The sequence below is a fragment of the Pyxicephalus adspersus genome, chromosome 5 (assembly GCF_032062135.1).
Source record: "Pyxicephalus adspersus chromosome 5, UCB_Pads_2.0, whole genome shotgun sequence".
In the NCBI taxonomy this organism is placed as follows: Eukaryota; Metazoa; Chordata; class Amphibia; order Anura; family Pyxicephalidae; genus Pyxicephalus; species Pyxicephalus adspersus.
This window is the reverse complement of record NC_092862.1, coordinates 144,219,995-144,234,902: the sequence shown is the minus strand read 5'-3', so window position 1 is coordinate 144,234,902 and position 14,908 is coordinate 144,219,995. Positions and strand designations below refer to the sequence as shown.

At 41.8% G+C, this 14,908-nt stretch overlaps 1 protein-coding gene across 1 annotated transcript in view; it reads right to left on the bottom strand.

Moving 5' to 3' along the window:
- The window catches only part of OBSCN (obscurin, cytoskeletal calmodulin and titin-interacting RhoGEF), a 233,612-nt gene extending 219,173 nt beyond the window's left edge, over positions 1–14,439 (bottom strand). The window contains exon 1 of the mRNA XM_072413427.1: positions 14,161–14,439. The gene's annotated coding sequence lies outside the window, so the exon portion shown is untranslated. The remainder of the gene's footprint in view (positions 1–14,160) is intronic.
- Between the last annotated feature and the right edge of the window lie 469 nt (positions 14,440–14,908).

Below are 14,908 nucleotides of genomic sequence, written 5' to 3'. Positions count from 1 at the left end.
AAGCTCCGGAGATGAAGTGGAGCTAAAGCAAGAATGGAACTGAGCCCTGGATCTTTGAGAACGATAAGACATTCATATTTGTTTCTTTCAAATCTAGATTTATACTAAATTAGCTTTTTATAGCCAGTCAAGTCTATTGAAATTTACTTTTCTCTTTGAGGGAAAAGTAAGGACCTCTTGCTAGCCCATCACCCAACTTACCTATACCATCCAATGCAAATATTGGCAGTGCACCAAACTTTTGGTAGAAACTCTGTTGTTAATGTATTGCTGCCCACCCACCAGTTCAATTTGTCAAAGAATGCAAATATCATGAGTCCCCCGTAGATCTCACTGGTTCCTCCTGCTGACCTTCGCTTTATACCTGTCTGCTAAAATGGTGTGGAGATCAGCAAGAGGAACCTGTAAGAGACATCGGTCTTGTAAAAATATTAACATGTATTGCTGCCCACCCTCAAAACATCACTCATGCAATAGAACTTGTAGAAATAGAACTCATAGAAGGTATCCTACTGATTCCTACACCTTACAATTGTCTATAATGGTGTGGAGGTCGGCAGGGGGAACTCATAAGTGAGATCGATCTTGTAGAAGTAAAAACAGCTAGTAAAATAGTCCACCCAACAAACATTACTCGTGCAGTTGAATTTGTCCGATGAATCAGGAAACCAACCGTTCAAAAAGTGTTAGTCTCTCCTTGAAGGGATGGTAGAGTTTGTCCAATGAAGAAAGAAACAGTGAGATCTATGGGGGGCTTAGGAGCCTGTCTAGGAGTCTGTCTGTATAGTAGACAACTGTCTACTATAATGGTTAACAGGTCGCCAAGAGGAACTCTTGAGTAACATGGGGGTCTTGTAGAAGTAAAAATAGCTGTTTTTTATGTATAATGGCCTACCAACCAAACAACACTCATGCAGTAGAGTTTGTCTGCTGGGAAACCAAAAAGTATCATTCTCTTGGGTGCCTCATAGAAGGTATCTCTCTGGTTCCTTCACCTTACAACTATGTACTATAATGGTGTGGAGGTCATCATAGGGGGAACCCATAGGAGACATGGGTCTAGAGGTAGAAGTTAAAACATCTAGTACTGCACCACTCATGCAGTTGAATTTGTCCGATGAAGTGGGAAACCAACCGTTTAAAGAGTGTTAGTCTCTCTTAAAAAAGTTGCATAGAATTTGTCCACTTGAGAAAAAACTTAAAAGTCCCCCCATAGATCTCTGACCTTCACTTTTCAACTGTCTATAATAATGGTAAAAACAGCTCTTGTTGTGTAATGCTGCCTACCAACCAAACACCACTCATGCAATAGAATTTGTCTGCAGACATTTGCTGGGAAACCAAAGAGTGTCAATCTCCTGGGTGCTCATAGATCTCCCTGATACATTCACCTTACAATTGTTTACTATAATGAAGGGAATCCGAAACAGCCATTTTTTCATATTGTTGCTCTCCACCCAACAAACACAACACATGAAGTTGAATTTGCCTGATAAAGTGGGAAACCAGCCCTTCAAAGAGTGTCATTCTCCTAGTTAGTCCATTGATACCATTGTTTCCTTCTGCTGACCTTCACTTTAAAACTGGCTAATATAAAAGTGTGGTCAGCAGTGGGAACCAGTAAGAGACATGGGTTTTTAAGAAGTAAAAGCTCTTTTTTATACATTGTTGCCCATCTACCAAACACCGCTCATGCAGTAGGATTGGTCCACTGATGTTTGCTGGGAAACCAAAGAGTGTCAGTGTCCTGGTGCCTCATAGATCTCCCTGATACATTCAAGTGTCTACTATAATGGTGTAGAGGTCAACCTGGGGGAGGCCATAGGAGACATCCAACCCTTCAAATAGTGTCAGACTCCTTCCTGATCTCTCATAGACTTCACTTGTTACTCCTGCTGTTCTTCACTTTTGGACTGTCCACTATAATAGTGTATAAATCAACAGGAGTAATCCATAGGCGATATGGGTCTTGTTCAAGAAAAAAAAAAGCTTTTATTAATGTTTTGCTGCCCACCCAACAAACACCACTCATTTAGTAGAATTTTAGTAGAATTGGTCCAATGAAGTGAGAAACTAACTGTTCAAATTGGTTCCTCCTGCTGACCTCAACTGTCTTCTATAATGAAGTGGAGGTCAGCAGAAGGAATGAGTGAAATCTGGGGGAACTAGAAGATTGACACTGGAGTTTGAGATTGGAGATCTGATGGGGTATTGCTTTGCTGGGTAATTTTTGGCAAAGGAAACAACTCTTATCCACTCCACCTAAAAAACTTTTGTAAGGAGTTGGGATTTAATAGTGATATAGTCACAATGTATTAAACTATAAGTGTTAGCTGAAAATGAGCATCTACGGTTTAAAGTCAAGGTCTAAACCCTTAAGGCTTTGTATGGTCGTTATTGGCCATTGATGACCACCAACTGTCCGGCTTTATTCGTTTTCTGGCTCTGGGGGGGAGGGAGACTGACTATATGAAATAAGATTATATTTCTGCTTTGTCCTTTGCTGCAATCACACACACAAGGAGTCCAGGCGGATTGTGCAAAATTTGGCATCATGGAATGAAAACTTATTAGTCATTCATTGAAATGGGATATAAATGTTAAGTAAATGCTTTGATAAACTGTCCTCCACGTTGGTCTTTATTACTTTTCCCACAATCACACAATCTTTAGTTGGTATAGGAGCACAGCGTACAGTAAGCTGCTGCAGTTTTTGGCACACTTCAAGCAACCATTAAAGCACCCCTCAGCTTGAGTTTGGGGGGGGGGGGGGGGAAGCACAAAAAAAAGAGATGCTGTCATCAGACTACTCGTTGAAAATTCATGGTCTTCATGGTGTCTGTTTGTAAAAACCTCCCTTGTGCAGATATCCAAAAGCCCTGAGATTGCTGCTGAGAGCCACCATCCTGGAACCAATGTGGTCCCAATGGACTCAGATGGCACACAATGTTTCTCAATTTTTTAACATGAAGGAACCCTTGAAATAACTTGCAGGTCTTCAGGGAACCCCTTCTATATTTATTATATCTTCAGCTCACAGTATATTAGTGTGGTGTTCAAGAACGCCTCTTACATTGCTGGCCAGTGGGAGGAATGTCACTCTTACAGATAGCCAAAAAGATCATTGGTGTCACTGACCTGAGGGGTGCAAACTGCTCATTGCTCAAGGAACCCCCAGCAACCTCTGGAGGAACCAGAACACTGACCTATAGTATTCTCCTTTCTTCTTTCCCAGCTAACTAATGGGAGGGCCAATGGAGCAGGGCCAGCATAGGCAATAATTAGAAGAATGGAGGGGTCTGTGTTGGGGACTTGGCAAGTGTATTTTTCTAACAAGTTCAGGGCCCAGGAGTTAGTAAGCAAAAATGTATTTATGGACACAGATAAGACTGCAAGTAAGTATTTCAATCATTCAAACTATTTTTTCTGTGCTTTTGATGGTAATGTTTTAGGTTGCTGACAGGGCCTCTTTAAATGCCTACTATGGGCTTGCTTACAATGGCAGTGTTTTTTTCATCCTCATACTGCAACTACAGCTTTCTTTAAAGGCTTTACCACAAATGCTTAATGCTTGCTGAAAGCTTAGAAGCTACAATTACAAGCACACCTCACTCCATGTGCAGAGGCTGTAGCTTTTTGCTATTTCTGGCTGAACACTAGAGGGCAGCAGAGCAGCTGCACTGTCACATTCCTGCCTATAGGAAAACTCCATGTCCCATGATTCCTTGCATTGTGTATCATGGATGGAATTGTTACATTTGTAGTCTTAGCTCTGTACAGCATAATGGCTACAAATGAAGACAACGGAGCATGAATTGTAGCCACAGGCAATAAGGATGTTCAGATATCTGCATGGTGGAAAGGGATTTATGGAGACTCATTAAACACAGGATAAGAGGAAGCAAAGTATGATTAAAACAAGAAACAATTAGGTTATAAACCTTGCTGTACACCCTGCCATGATACAAGCTGTGACTGAGACCGAAATATTTCCTATGGGCCACAATTGCACCCCAGCACAGAGCACTATTCTATGTCAGTGCTGGATTATGATTGTACCTTTATGTGACGCCTAAATGCCAAGAACAAAGTCACCTCTCTGGTCGCTCTTTTGCCTTTGACACTCCCAGAAAGGAAATCTCACCACTAAAATAGCCCCCTTAATCTCTGAGTTATGTCGATGTGCAGCCCTCCCCGGCACAGAAGCTCCGCTCTGCCCCCCACCTTCCTACCCCAACCTGGTATTCAACAAACTCCTCATTACTGATGGAAACAATTTCTGCTTAGGATTTAAAGTGAACTTTACTGGATACAATGTTCTTTTCCAACAACACAAACACGTTGTAGGCTCCCCACTGAAAATATCAGCATCATGATAATCCTCTGGTTTGGCCCTCAGCGAGGCCAAAGGTTTTGGATAATTGGCTGCAATCATCTACATTTTCTGTCCGGTTAGTCCTGAGATTTACACAGCTCTGCTACACCACCTGCCTGGCATGAGAAGAGACCTGATCTTTTTGTTGAGGTTTCACTTTCACTTACATGTCCCTATCACAGAAACAACAAGCTTTGGGGTTTATTGATAAAGCACTGAATATGACATTCGACGATACATTCCCTAGTGCAGAATCTTCCAGGTCTATGTGTTTCAATGGCAGCTATTGATACTCCACCAGGGAATGTTTCAGTGAATATTGGATTCACTGCTTTGTTAATAGACCCATATGACCTCATCTTCCTGGTATTATTTCTTTGCTTCCTATCAGTAGCATTCCTGCCCTGCAGAACGACTGGCTCATTGTTCTGCTTTTCCCACCACCTGTCTGAGTTCTGCTGTACAAATGATTACAAGACTCTATATATATATATATATATATATCAGTGTGATCACAGTGGTGCCGATTCCCCGCAGGCTCTTTCAGCTGTTTCCTCTGACTGACAGGTCTTCAGGGAACCCCTTCTATAATTATTATATCCACAGATCACAGTATATTAGTGTGGTGGTCATTGGGAAGAATTCCTCTTAAATTGCTGGCCATTGGGAAGAATGTCGCCCTTACAGATAGCCAAAAAGATCATTGGGGTCACTTATACTGACCTGAGAGGTGCAAACTGCTCATTGCTCAAGGAACCCCCATTAACCACCGGAGGAACCGTGGTTGGCCATACAGATTGTAGAGCTCCTGGTGGGTGTCACGGCACTGGTCATGTGTACTAGCCCACCAATAGAAGACTTTGCATGGAGCCTGCAGGGCTGAGGACCTTGATAAGTGCAGAATATGGCTAACAATATGTGCACAATCCTCCAAATGAATTCAGATGTTTCCAGTTGGAGGATAAATGTTAAAACTCCATCATACAAAGACATTGCAGACATTTGTGCTCTTCCAGCCTTCTGGTCACAGTTCGGTGAAGACCCTTTTCTGTTCCACGATGACTGTGCCCCGGGGTACAAAGCCCCCTCCATAAAGACATGTGGTCACCATGGAGGAACTCGAGTGTCCTGCACAGAGCCCTGACTTTAACCCTACTGACAAACTTTTGGGATGAATGGGAATGGTGAGCCAGGTCTTCTTATCCAACATAGCTCCTGACCACACAAATGGCAGCAAATTTTCACAAAAACTACAAAATCTCATGGAACCCTTCAATTAAAGTTGCTTAATGTCATAATAATGGGTATAGAGGTGGGGGAGCAACACAATAATACCAGCCAGAAGACGGGGGTGATGGGCAACATGAAAATATTGGCTAAGTAGTGGCAACTTCATGCTGTCGTGGATTTGGATCAACAAGCTCCTATAGATATGATGGTCAACGGGCCTAAATTGTTTGTCCACATAGAACACCATAGTACGGGTGGGGCGAATTACCAGACAGTTGACATATTCTTTTGGCAGGTAAAACTGCTTCCTGTATATTCCTGCCACTCAAGTCTTCACCACTTGGGTCCTAGAGCATTTCTTGGAGATGTCTTAGTTCTGCACAATATACCTTTTCACCTTTGTGATCTAACCCAGTGGTCGCCAGGTTTTGGACCTAGGGACAACTAAATGCTCAGACTTGTGTATGCGCGGGGAGCCGTGTGTCACGTGACCTCACCCCAGAGTGAGGTCATAATGCCAGAACTCATCCAGAGGCACAACCCACCCACCGCCCTGAGCCTACAATCTGTACGGGAGATGTGGTCAGTGGCTCTAGCCAGTGTACCCTCTCCCCAGGGGGTCCTTCTAATGACCTCATTGGGGGGCGCACCAGCCAGAGCCGCGGGCCACCAGTTGGCAACTGCTGGTCTAACCTATCATATAAATCATTTTTTGGGTGCACAGGTTATTCATTTGCTACCAGATTAGGATATACCAGTTTGTATTTCCTGGGAAGTGTTGAAATATTGCATGCGTTAGTGTTCCCAATGCAATATTCAGATCATTTGCACAAACCAAAATATTTACTTCAAAATATAATCAACCAATGCTATGTCTTCAGATGAAAAGGATATCAGATGTGTGATTTGTATGTAATGGTGAAGAAGAGGAAAATTTGTGTTTTTATTTAGAATCCTTCCCCCCATTTTTTGATGCTTTTGTTTATGCAGATTTGTAGTTAGCATAACAATGGAATAAGATGGGGGGAGGGATTTTGTGGACACCAATCAGCACAACAGTGACAATTTTTTAATAGCTAAAATTGCAATTGTAACAGAATTGTACTTGTGAACCAAAATGTCACCCAGAGCTTGTGGGAGGAGTCTCCGCTCTTACGGTCAGTATGGTTGCTCAGTGGTTAGCATTCTGGCCTTTGCAGTGTTGGGTCCCAGGTTCAAATCACGGCCAGGGCACTATCTGCATGGAGTTTGCAGGTTCTCCCTGTGTTTGTGTGTGTTTTCACCGGGTACTCCAGTTTCCTCCCAGATTCCAAAAACATACAGTTAGGTTCATTGGTTTCCCCCTAAAAACTTGACTGTATTATTGACATGTGACTATGGAAAGGACATTAGATTTTGAGCCTCATTTAGGGACAGATAGTCACATGACTATGGAATTTGTACAGCGCTGCGTAATATGTCGGCACTATATAAATACTGTGTAATAATAATAATAATGCTACAGCAAATGCTGCAACATCACATCCTCTGAAAACACAACCTGAAACCTCCTATGGTGAAACTTACTCAACATAATAACATTGGGGAAGCCTTGGAATAACTTTCAGGTCTTCAGGGACCCCCTTCTAAAATTACTATATGCATAGCTCACAGTATATTAGTGTGGTGGTCAGTGGGAAGAATTCCTCTTACATTGCTGGTCAGTGGGAAGAATGTCACCCTTACAGATCATTTGTGTTACTTATACTGACCTGAGGGGCACAAACTGCTTATTGCTGAGGAACCCCCAGCAAGCTCTGGAGGAACCCTGGTTGTAGAAGGTTGGGAGGCTGATGCATCCATCGTTGTCCTGTTGCTGTTCTCCGGATGTCTTTTTCCGCAGAGCAATGCATCCTTACCTGGAGATGCCAATGCCATGTTGCATCAGATGATGAGTGGCTTTGTCAATTGGGTATCTTTGCATGAAGCTGTTTGGTTGGTGTTGCTGTTTACTGTAACACCCCTACCCAAGGAAAATGTACAGCTGTTACCGGGAGGGGAAGGACAAGTGTTAAGTCTTGTGCCTCACATCATGCTGGCATGGTGCCCAGGCAAACAAACCTACTGTGTGCATTTACAGGGAATATCTGATCAAATATCCTATTAATGTTGTGATGATATCACTAAACATGCCCGCGTGTCAGCACAGATGGCTGGAGGTCGGGTCAGATGGTGGAATGCCATGACATCACAGTTAGGCCATCATGAACCCAAACATGCACCACCCTTCCATTGGGTGGAATGCACCAGAAGCCTAGCCTTGGTATATTTCCCTTGGTAGATCTCTTTACCATGCTCCCTGGCTCTCTTCGTGCCCATCTTGGTAATTTGGGTGTTTCCGGCCATTATTGAGATTTGGCGATGAGCATTCAGCATTGGAACATGAGCACTGATAGACGGTGGCACAGAGCTCCTGGCACTGACATTGATGCCCTTTCCAAAAAGCCCCATCACCCTATGACCCATGCAAACCGGCACATCAACACCAACGGTCATATTACAAAACCAACCACTGGCCAGCATGCTGCAAAATCCGGATCACTACAGAGGGGCAGTGATGGAGACTTCTTACTGGTTCATCCAATGAGGCTGTGACACCATAGAAGAATGCAAGTGGCCTCTTGGGAGTTTATTTATAAAGCAAAGAATCTGACATTCACCAAACATTCCCTGGTGGGGGAATCAATCACTGCCACATGGACCTGGAGGGTTCTCCACCAGAGAATGTTGCTGAATGTCAGAGTCACTGCTGTATAAATAGAACCCATTGAGATTCTAGCACTAGGCATTAGTCACCAGTAATGTCACAAAACCCCTGATCCTCCTGCAACACCAAAATGTAAAGAGGACCTGTCAGTAACTGCATGTCTGGTACTATATGAATACATTTATGTGTTGTCACAGTATCATTCTTCAGAAAATCCAAGAACGGCACGGGCACTGGGACTTACATGGTTGTGCCATCTGTGGGCCAACATCTCAGTACAGGAAGGAGAAGGTGACCCAGAGGATGCCTGGGCCAGGAGGGTTCTGTTCTTCTGGGGGAACAGCTGAAGACATTGGCAAGGGGAGGTAACTCTGGGAGGTAATAAATACCTGGAAGCGCTTCATATTCACAGGTGTAATCTGATTTAGCATGCATGAAATTATATCTGATGCCAGGTCCACTCCAATCCCCATTTTTGAGCTCAGCTCTCCAGCACTGGGACCAGTGGTGCCAAAGCCCAACCATTCCTTTCACATAAACTACCTTACAAAGTTACTGATGGACATTTTGGGTGCATATTGTGCAAAATAAAATAAAAATTCAGGAAGGAGAAGAGGAGCCGCTTTCCATGGCCCAGGAGACGTGGTAGGTCTCACCATAAGGATCCCTAGGGTGTCTGTGCTGCAATTCCCCCATCTGCCATCCTACTGACATAGCACGCAATTTGCCGCCATAACTTGGAGTCCTATCGGTGGAAGGGTAAAGGAATAAACGCTTCCCAACCTATTATCATTCAACAACATAAAACCTTGAGAATTTTTTGGTGTCACAAGCAATGCAGTCTGACCGATCCCTGATCATTCATTTTCAAGCATGCGCACAGATGCAGCTTAAGCAGCGAATGATCATGCAGAGAGCCGCACATGTGTAGCAATAGTTACAATAAGTCTCCCATTGCCATATGTATGCAGTCATGAATTATATTTGGTGAGAGTGCCGATTTATTGCATTTTGTTCATTCTGCTTTTATCTAATTCTGTAAGGACTGTCCCTGATCGTTACCTGCAGCATCCGGATCATTTATTATCTTGTATTTATATAGCGCCGACATATTATGTAGTGCTGTACAAAGTCCATAGTCATGTCACTAGCTGTGAGTACATCATAGTGAGTATATCACTGACACACAAGGCTTGTAAAAGTTGCACAGAACACAAGTGTGCCCACTGGCGACCCCCCATAAAACCAGCATTATCATCAATACAAGGCCAGGACTGGGTCACATGTCATTTTGGATCTCCCTTACCTAACTATGGTCATTGGGACACAGGGGGGGTGAATTTCCCACAAGGACTGGGCTGCAATAAAAACCTGAATAAGGGAGGACTAAGGGACAGAGGATAATTTGCCCCTTTAATGCTCAATGAAAGGGGCAACTACTGGGATCTAAGTGGATGCAACTTTGTGGTTCTGAGAGTTGCAAAGGATTTAGTTTCAAACTCTTCACTCAAGTTATACAAATATAAAAATATCTTGATTGCTGGAGGATGTAGGTAACACCCGCATGTAATGACACCTGCATGTGATGCTCAGCCTCTATGACTGAAAGGGGAGCAAGGGTCCCCCAGCCAGGAAATGAGGCGGGCACTATCTTGATGCAGCTTCTAATGCAAAGAGAAGCTGTTCAGTAATATCAAAGTAAGCATTTTTAATGCAGGGGTTAAGGGAACAGTTAAGGGAGAGATAGAGGGCAGAATTGTTGAAGATGAGGGTCTAAGATGCCTTGTCCCTTCCTCCCCACCACAGGACTAAGGAGAGCAGAGTTCTGCTAATCCTAGGACTGGATGGATAAAAATGCAACAACAATGCGATCACTGCACACTTTTTTAACCATGCATTTATCAGACAATCCCAGTGCTGAGCAGATCTGAGACCAGGAAACACGTTACATTGCAGCAGCCTGCATGCAACATGTTCAGCATCAATGGCCCCGACTTATTAAAGCTCTCTAAGGCTGGAGAGGATACACTTTCATCAGTGAAGCTGGGTGATCCAGCAAGCCTGGAATAGATCTGGTCCAGGATTGAAAACATTTGCTAGCAAATGACTTTAAAGAAATCCATTCCAGGTTTGCTGGATCACCCGGTTCACTGATGAAAGTGTATCTTCTCCAGCATTGGAGAGCTTTAATAAATCAGGATCCATGTAAGCGGAAACATAAAACCTGTGATGAGATGGCAGAATTAGGACAATCAGTTATCACTTCAGGAAATCATTAGGAAATTCCAGATTTCTGCTAAATATCCCCTCCGGGGCCACTGAAACCCTGCCAGTAAGAGGAGACACAGGAGATGCTCATTCCTTCCCCTCTAATGGGTTATATCAGATTGGGAAGTATGAGCAGCACCCTCCCCCAATCCTAATACCCCCACAACAGCTGAGATAATCACAAGGACAGAGGACAGAACATTCCCACCTAATGATTGTGATAATTTATTACAGATCACATGGGAGAGATACAACACCAGGGAGTTATCGCATGGACTTCCTGGTCCCCCCATCACAAAGAGCACCTGTCACATATCAGAAATCATGTCTATGAAGAGGTGAACAGAATTGGGAGATTTCACTTACACCAAAAATGTAATAATAAAAAAGTAAAAAATATCTAAAACTAATACATAAAAAAATAAAAAATACAAAAACACTACAACAAATAAATGGAAAATCCACCAAATATATTGCAGACTGAGCCAAGATTTTCCATGGGGGGGTAATTTCACCAAAGGCAACACGGTAATGCTATGTAAAATAATGAAGAGATAACGCCATTGGTAAGTCACCACCTTGCAACAAGCATGCAGCCAGCGAAAACCAAAATCTTAACTTGCACCCTTAATTTTTTGGATTTGTATTTGGGGTTGTGGTGCCCACATTGTGCACATTGGAGTCACTCTATAAGCCAGCATGGCCGCACTCCTGTTTATCGTCCCGGGGAGTTATCAGTTGTCGCTGGGACACAGCGGACGCATCGCTGCCCTGAGCTGTGCAGACAAAAATAGCCGCAGCTGTCGCCTGGTCTCTCCACATCGCCATTTGTAGAAATCAAGGCTGAAGGACTCGCCGGCTGCCATCATTATCAGACCCCCTAAAGCAAACCCAGCTGGATGGCCGAGACCCCAACCATGCAAATATACAACAACCAGTGCACAAATTGTATCACCGATGGGATCTGCACAACCTTTTTCTGTGTGCAACCAATTATATAAAACTATCCCAGAGAATGGGGAGATAAGTGACAACCCACAATCAGTGTAGGGAAGACGTTGTCCATAAGTAAAATCAAAAAAAGCAAAGTAAGCAAAAATAATCAAAAAAACTTTTCTCACTTCACTCCTACAAATCCCAAACAATCATTAATAATGAGACAAAAACTTTAATTAAAGTAAATGAAAAGCCAAAACTTTCTTACATAGAGCAAAGAATAATTGGAACCCCAAATCAGGTAATTGTTTTGTGTTATTGCTCATTGGGGACACATAACTACTTCCTGAATTGTAGGCACAACAGGAAGTGAGATCCAATGTCGGGAAATCTCCTCTTGGTTGAAAATAAAACCGGTGTCCCCATTGGAAGATTTCCCTCATTTAAATGTATTTCATTATATAAAAGGTAAAAATGTATAAAATGTGATGATTGGTCCCCTTTAATTCTATCAAAGACATAAAATATTCTTTATTCTTATAACGAGCCCTTCCAGTGAGTCTTTAAACATGTAACATGTCTTATAGGGAAATGTAACAAATATCTGATGAAATTAAAGAGAACACAACAGCTTCAATGTGTCATTCACTCTATACAATGTAATGATCAATCTAAAGGAAATATCATTCACTCTATACGATGTATTGATTACTCTATAAGAAATATCATTCACTCTATACGATGTATTGATTACTCTAAAAGAAATATCATTCAATGTATTGATCAATCTATAAGAAGTATCATTCACTCTATACAATGTATCGATCAATCTATAAGAAATATCATTCACTCTATACAATGTATTGATTAGTCTATAAGAAGTATCATTCACTTTATGCAATGTATTGATCAATCTATAGGAAGTATCATTCACTCTATTCAATGTATTGATAGATCTATAAGAACTATCATTCACTCTATTCAATGTATTGATCGATCTATAAGAAGTATCATTCACTCTATTCAATGTATTGATCGATCTATAAGAAGTATCATTCACTTTATACAATGTATTGATCACTTTTATGTAGCTGAAGCTGCTCAGTTTAAATTATTTTATTTAGGTAGGTAAAAAAAGAAAGAAAAGTAACACATTCAGGCCAGCTGTTCATATCTAAGACCTTTTATTATATCGATGAGGACCAATGGCATATACTTATGTATGTTCTAATATTGGGCTCATTTATAGCAATATTTCCATTCTATAGATTGATTGATTGTTATAATCCTCGCCTCCTCCTCTGTCATTGTCTGTATCTGTCATTGGCTGCCCCTATTTAGTGTACAACGCTGCATAATATGTTGGAGCTATATAAATACTGTTTAATAATAATAGTGAAATAGATTTTTAAATAAAACACAGTCAATGGTTTTCAAACATGGACATAGAGCTATCAATCTACAATACTAATTATTAAAATATCAACATGAACCTTCACAGCAAACACAGTGATAACTGATGATTCCAACAAAAATCTCATTCTTCGGCTTGATCAAAATTCTCCAAGACCAGAGAAGATATATAAAACTGGAATGTATCTGATCCAGAATTCAAAATATTTGCCTACTAAGAGCAAATGATTTTTAAGAAATCCATTCCAAGTTTGCTGGATCACCCAGGTTCTCCCATGACAGTCTATCTTCCCCAGTCTTGGAGTATTTCAATAATTAATCATATAAATGTTACAGACTACATTACTAAAATGACTTACAAAGAATTTCTGCAGGTCTGTGACATATTATCAGAATATTATGTGATGGCTTTTCTCTATGAATATAAAAACTATCATGAGGACACATAGAGAATATTTGTCTGTGGAAAGTTCATCACTCTCCATAGAGGAATATTTATATCTGGACATTGCTGTCTGCTTGTCCAGCTTTGCAATGTTTGTCTGCTTCATCCAAGTTACAACAAACAAATAATATAAAGAAAGAAAAAAAGAAAGAGAGAGAGAGAGAGAGAGAGAGAAAGAAAGAAAGAAAGAAAGAAAGAAAGAGAGAGAGAGAGAGAGAAGGAAAGAAAGAAAGAGAGAAAGAAAGAAAGGCGAATGAATGTAAATTGTCAATAAAATATAATAATAATAATACAAAAACAATCAACAAAACAGGAAACAACAAAATCAATGTAAAATGAAAACAATAATATAAGTAACAGAAAGAATCAGTTATATGCAAAAACACAACAACCAAAAAATAAATAAACAAAATACAATGAAAGCTTTCTTGTTAAATCATCAATCTGACCTTTGCCAATCAAGGCTAAATGGTTTTTAAAGCACTACAAGTCCCAGCAGCTGAAGTTTGTCTTTATGATAGGGGGTCCAGTAATGCCACACCCACCTGACCGCTGAGCCTTATTATTATTATACAGGAGTTATATAGCGCCAACATATTACGCAGCGCTGTACATTAAATAGGGGTTGCAAATGACAGACAGATACAGACAGTGATACAGAGGGGAGGACCCTGCCCCGAAGAGCTTACAATCCAACAAACCCTTTCAATGAACAAAGCATTTTTTAATAAAAGTTCCATGCAATACCTGTTGTTTTTGTTCTTCGGACCTCTTCCCGGTGTCAGAGATTTTTGGGTATAGTTTTAGGTACCCCCCAGCCTCTCATGGGGACCGCTCTCTGTCTTTAGGATTTCTTGGAAAGTTTTGTAGATCCCAGAATGTTTTTGGTTTTTTTTATATCCAGTTTTTGGGAATAAAAGGGCAGAAAGTTTTTGGATTTTTTTTTTTAGTTTGAAGGGTTCAGGCTGATCCCCCCTCCCAGATATCAGCTTGTTCTCCTGTGCAGCAGCAGCGAGAAAGAAAAGTCATCTGAAGGGTAGGCAGGCAGCCCCTGCGATGGGTGGGAGGGTGTCTGGTGTCCTCCTTGCTGCCTTCCAGCTCCAAAATAGACCCTGGTGTCACTTACTGTGGAGCCTGCAATTCATGTGATAGAGATGGGGGGTCAGGGACAAGGACCAGGGCTGTGGGGGAGGGGGGAAGGAATGGTCAGTCCATTCCTTTATTTATTTACACACTGGGGCCCAATCCCTGGGGTCAGCCATAAGGAAGAACAGGTGGACTGCACAGTGCAAACAATCCCATTCTTCTCCAAAAATATCCTTTATTGCAGCAGAGGCCGCATTTGTTTTCTTTTTTCACCTAACAGCCATAGACTTCCTGTCTCAGGGTGACAACGCTTACCGTAATGTGTATATAGGGGAACAGCGTTGTCACCCAGCACCGGTCCTCAATTCAATAGGATGGGGTTCGTTAGTTCTTACAGATGGGCGGGGCT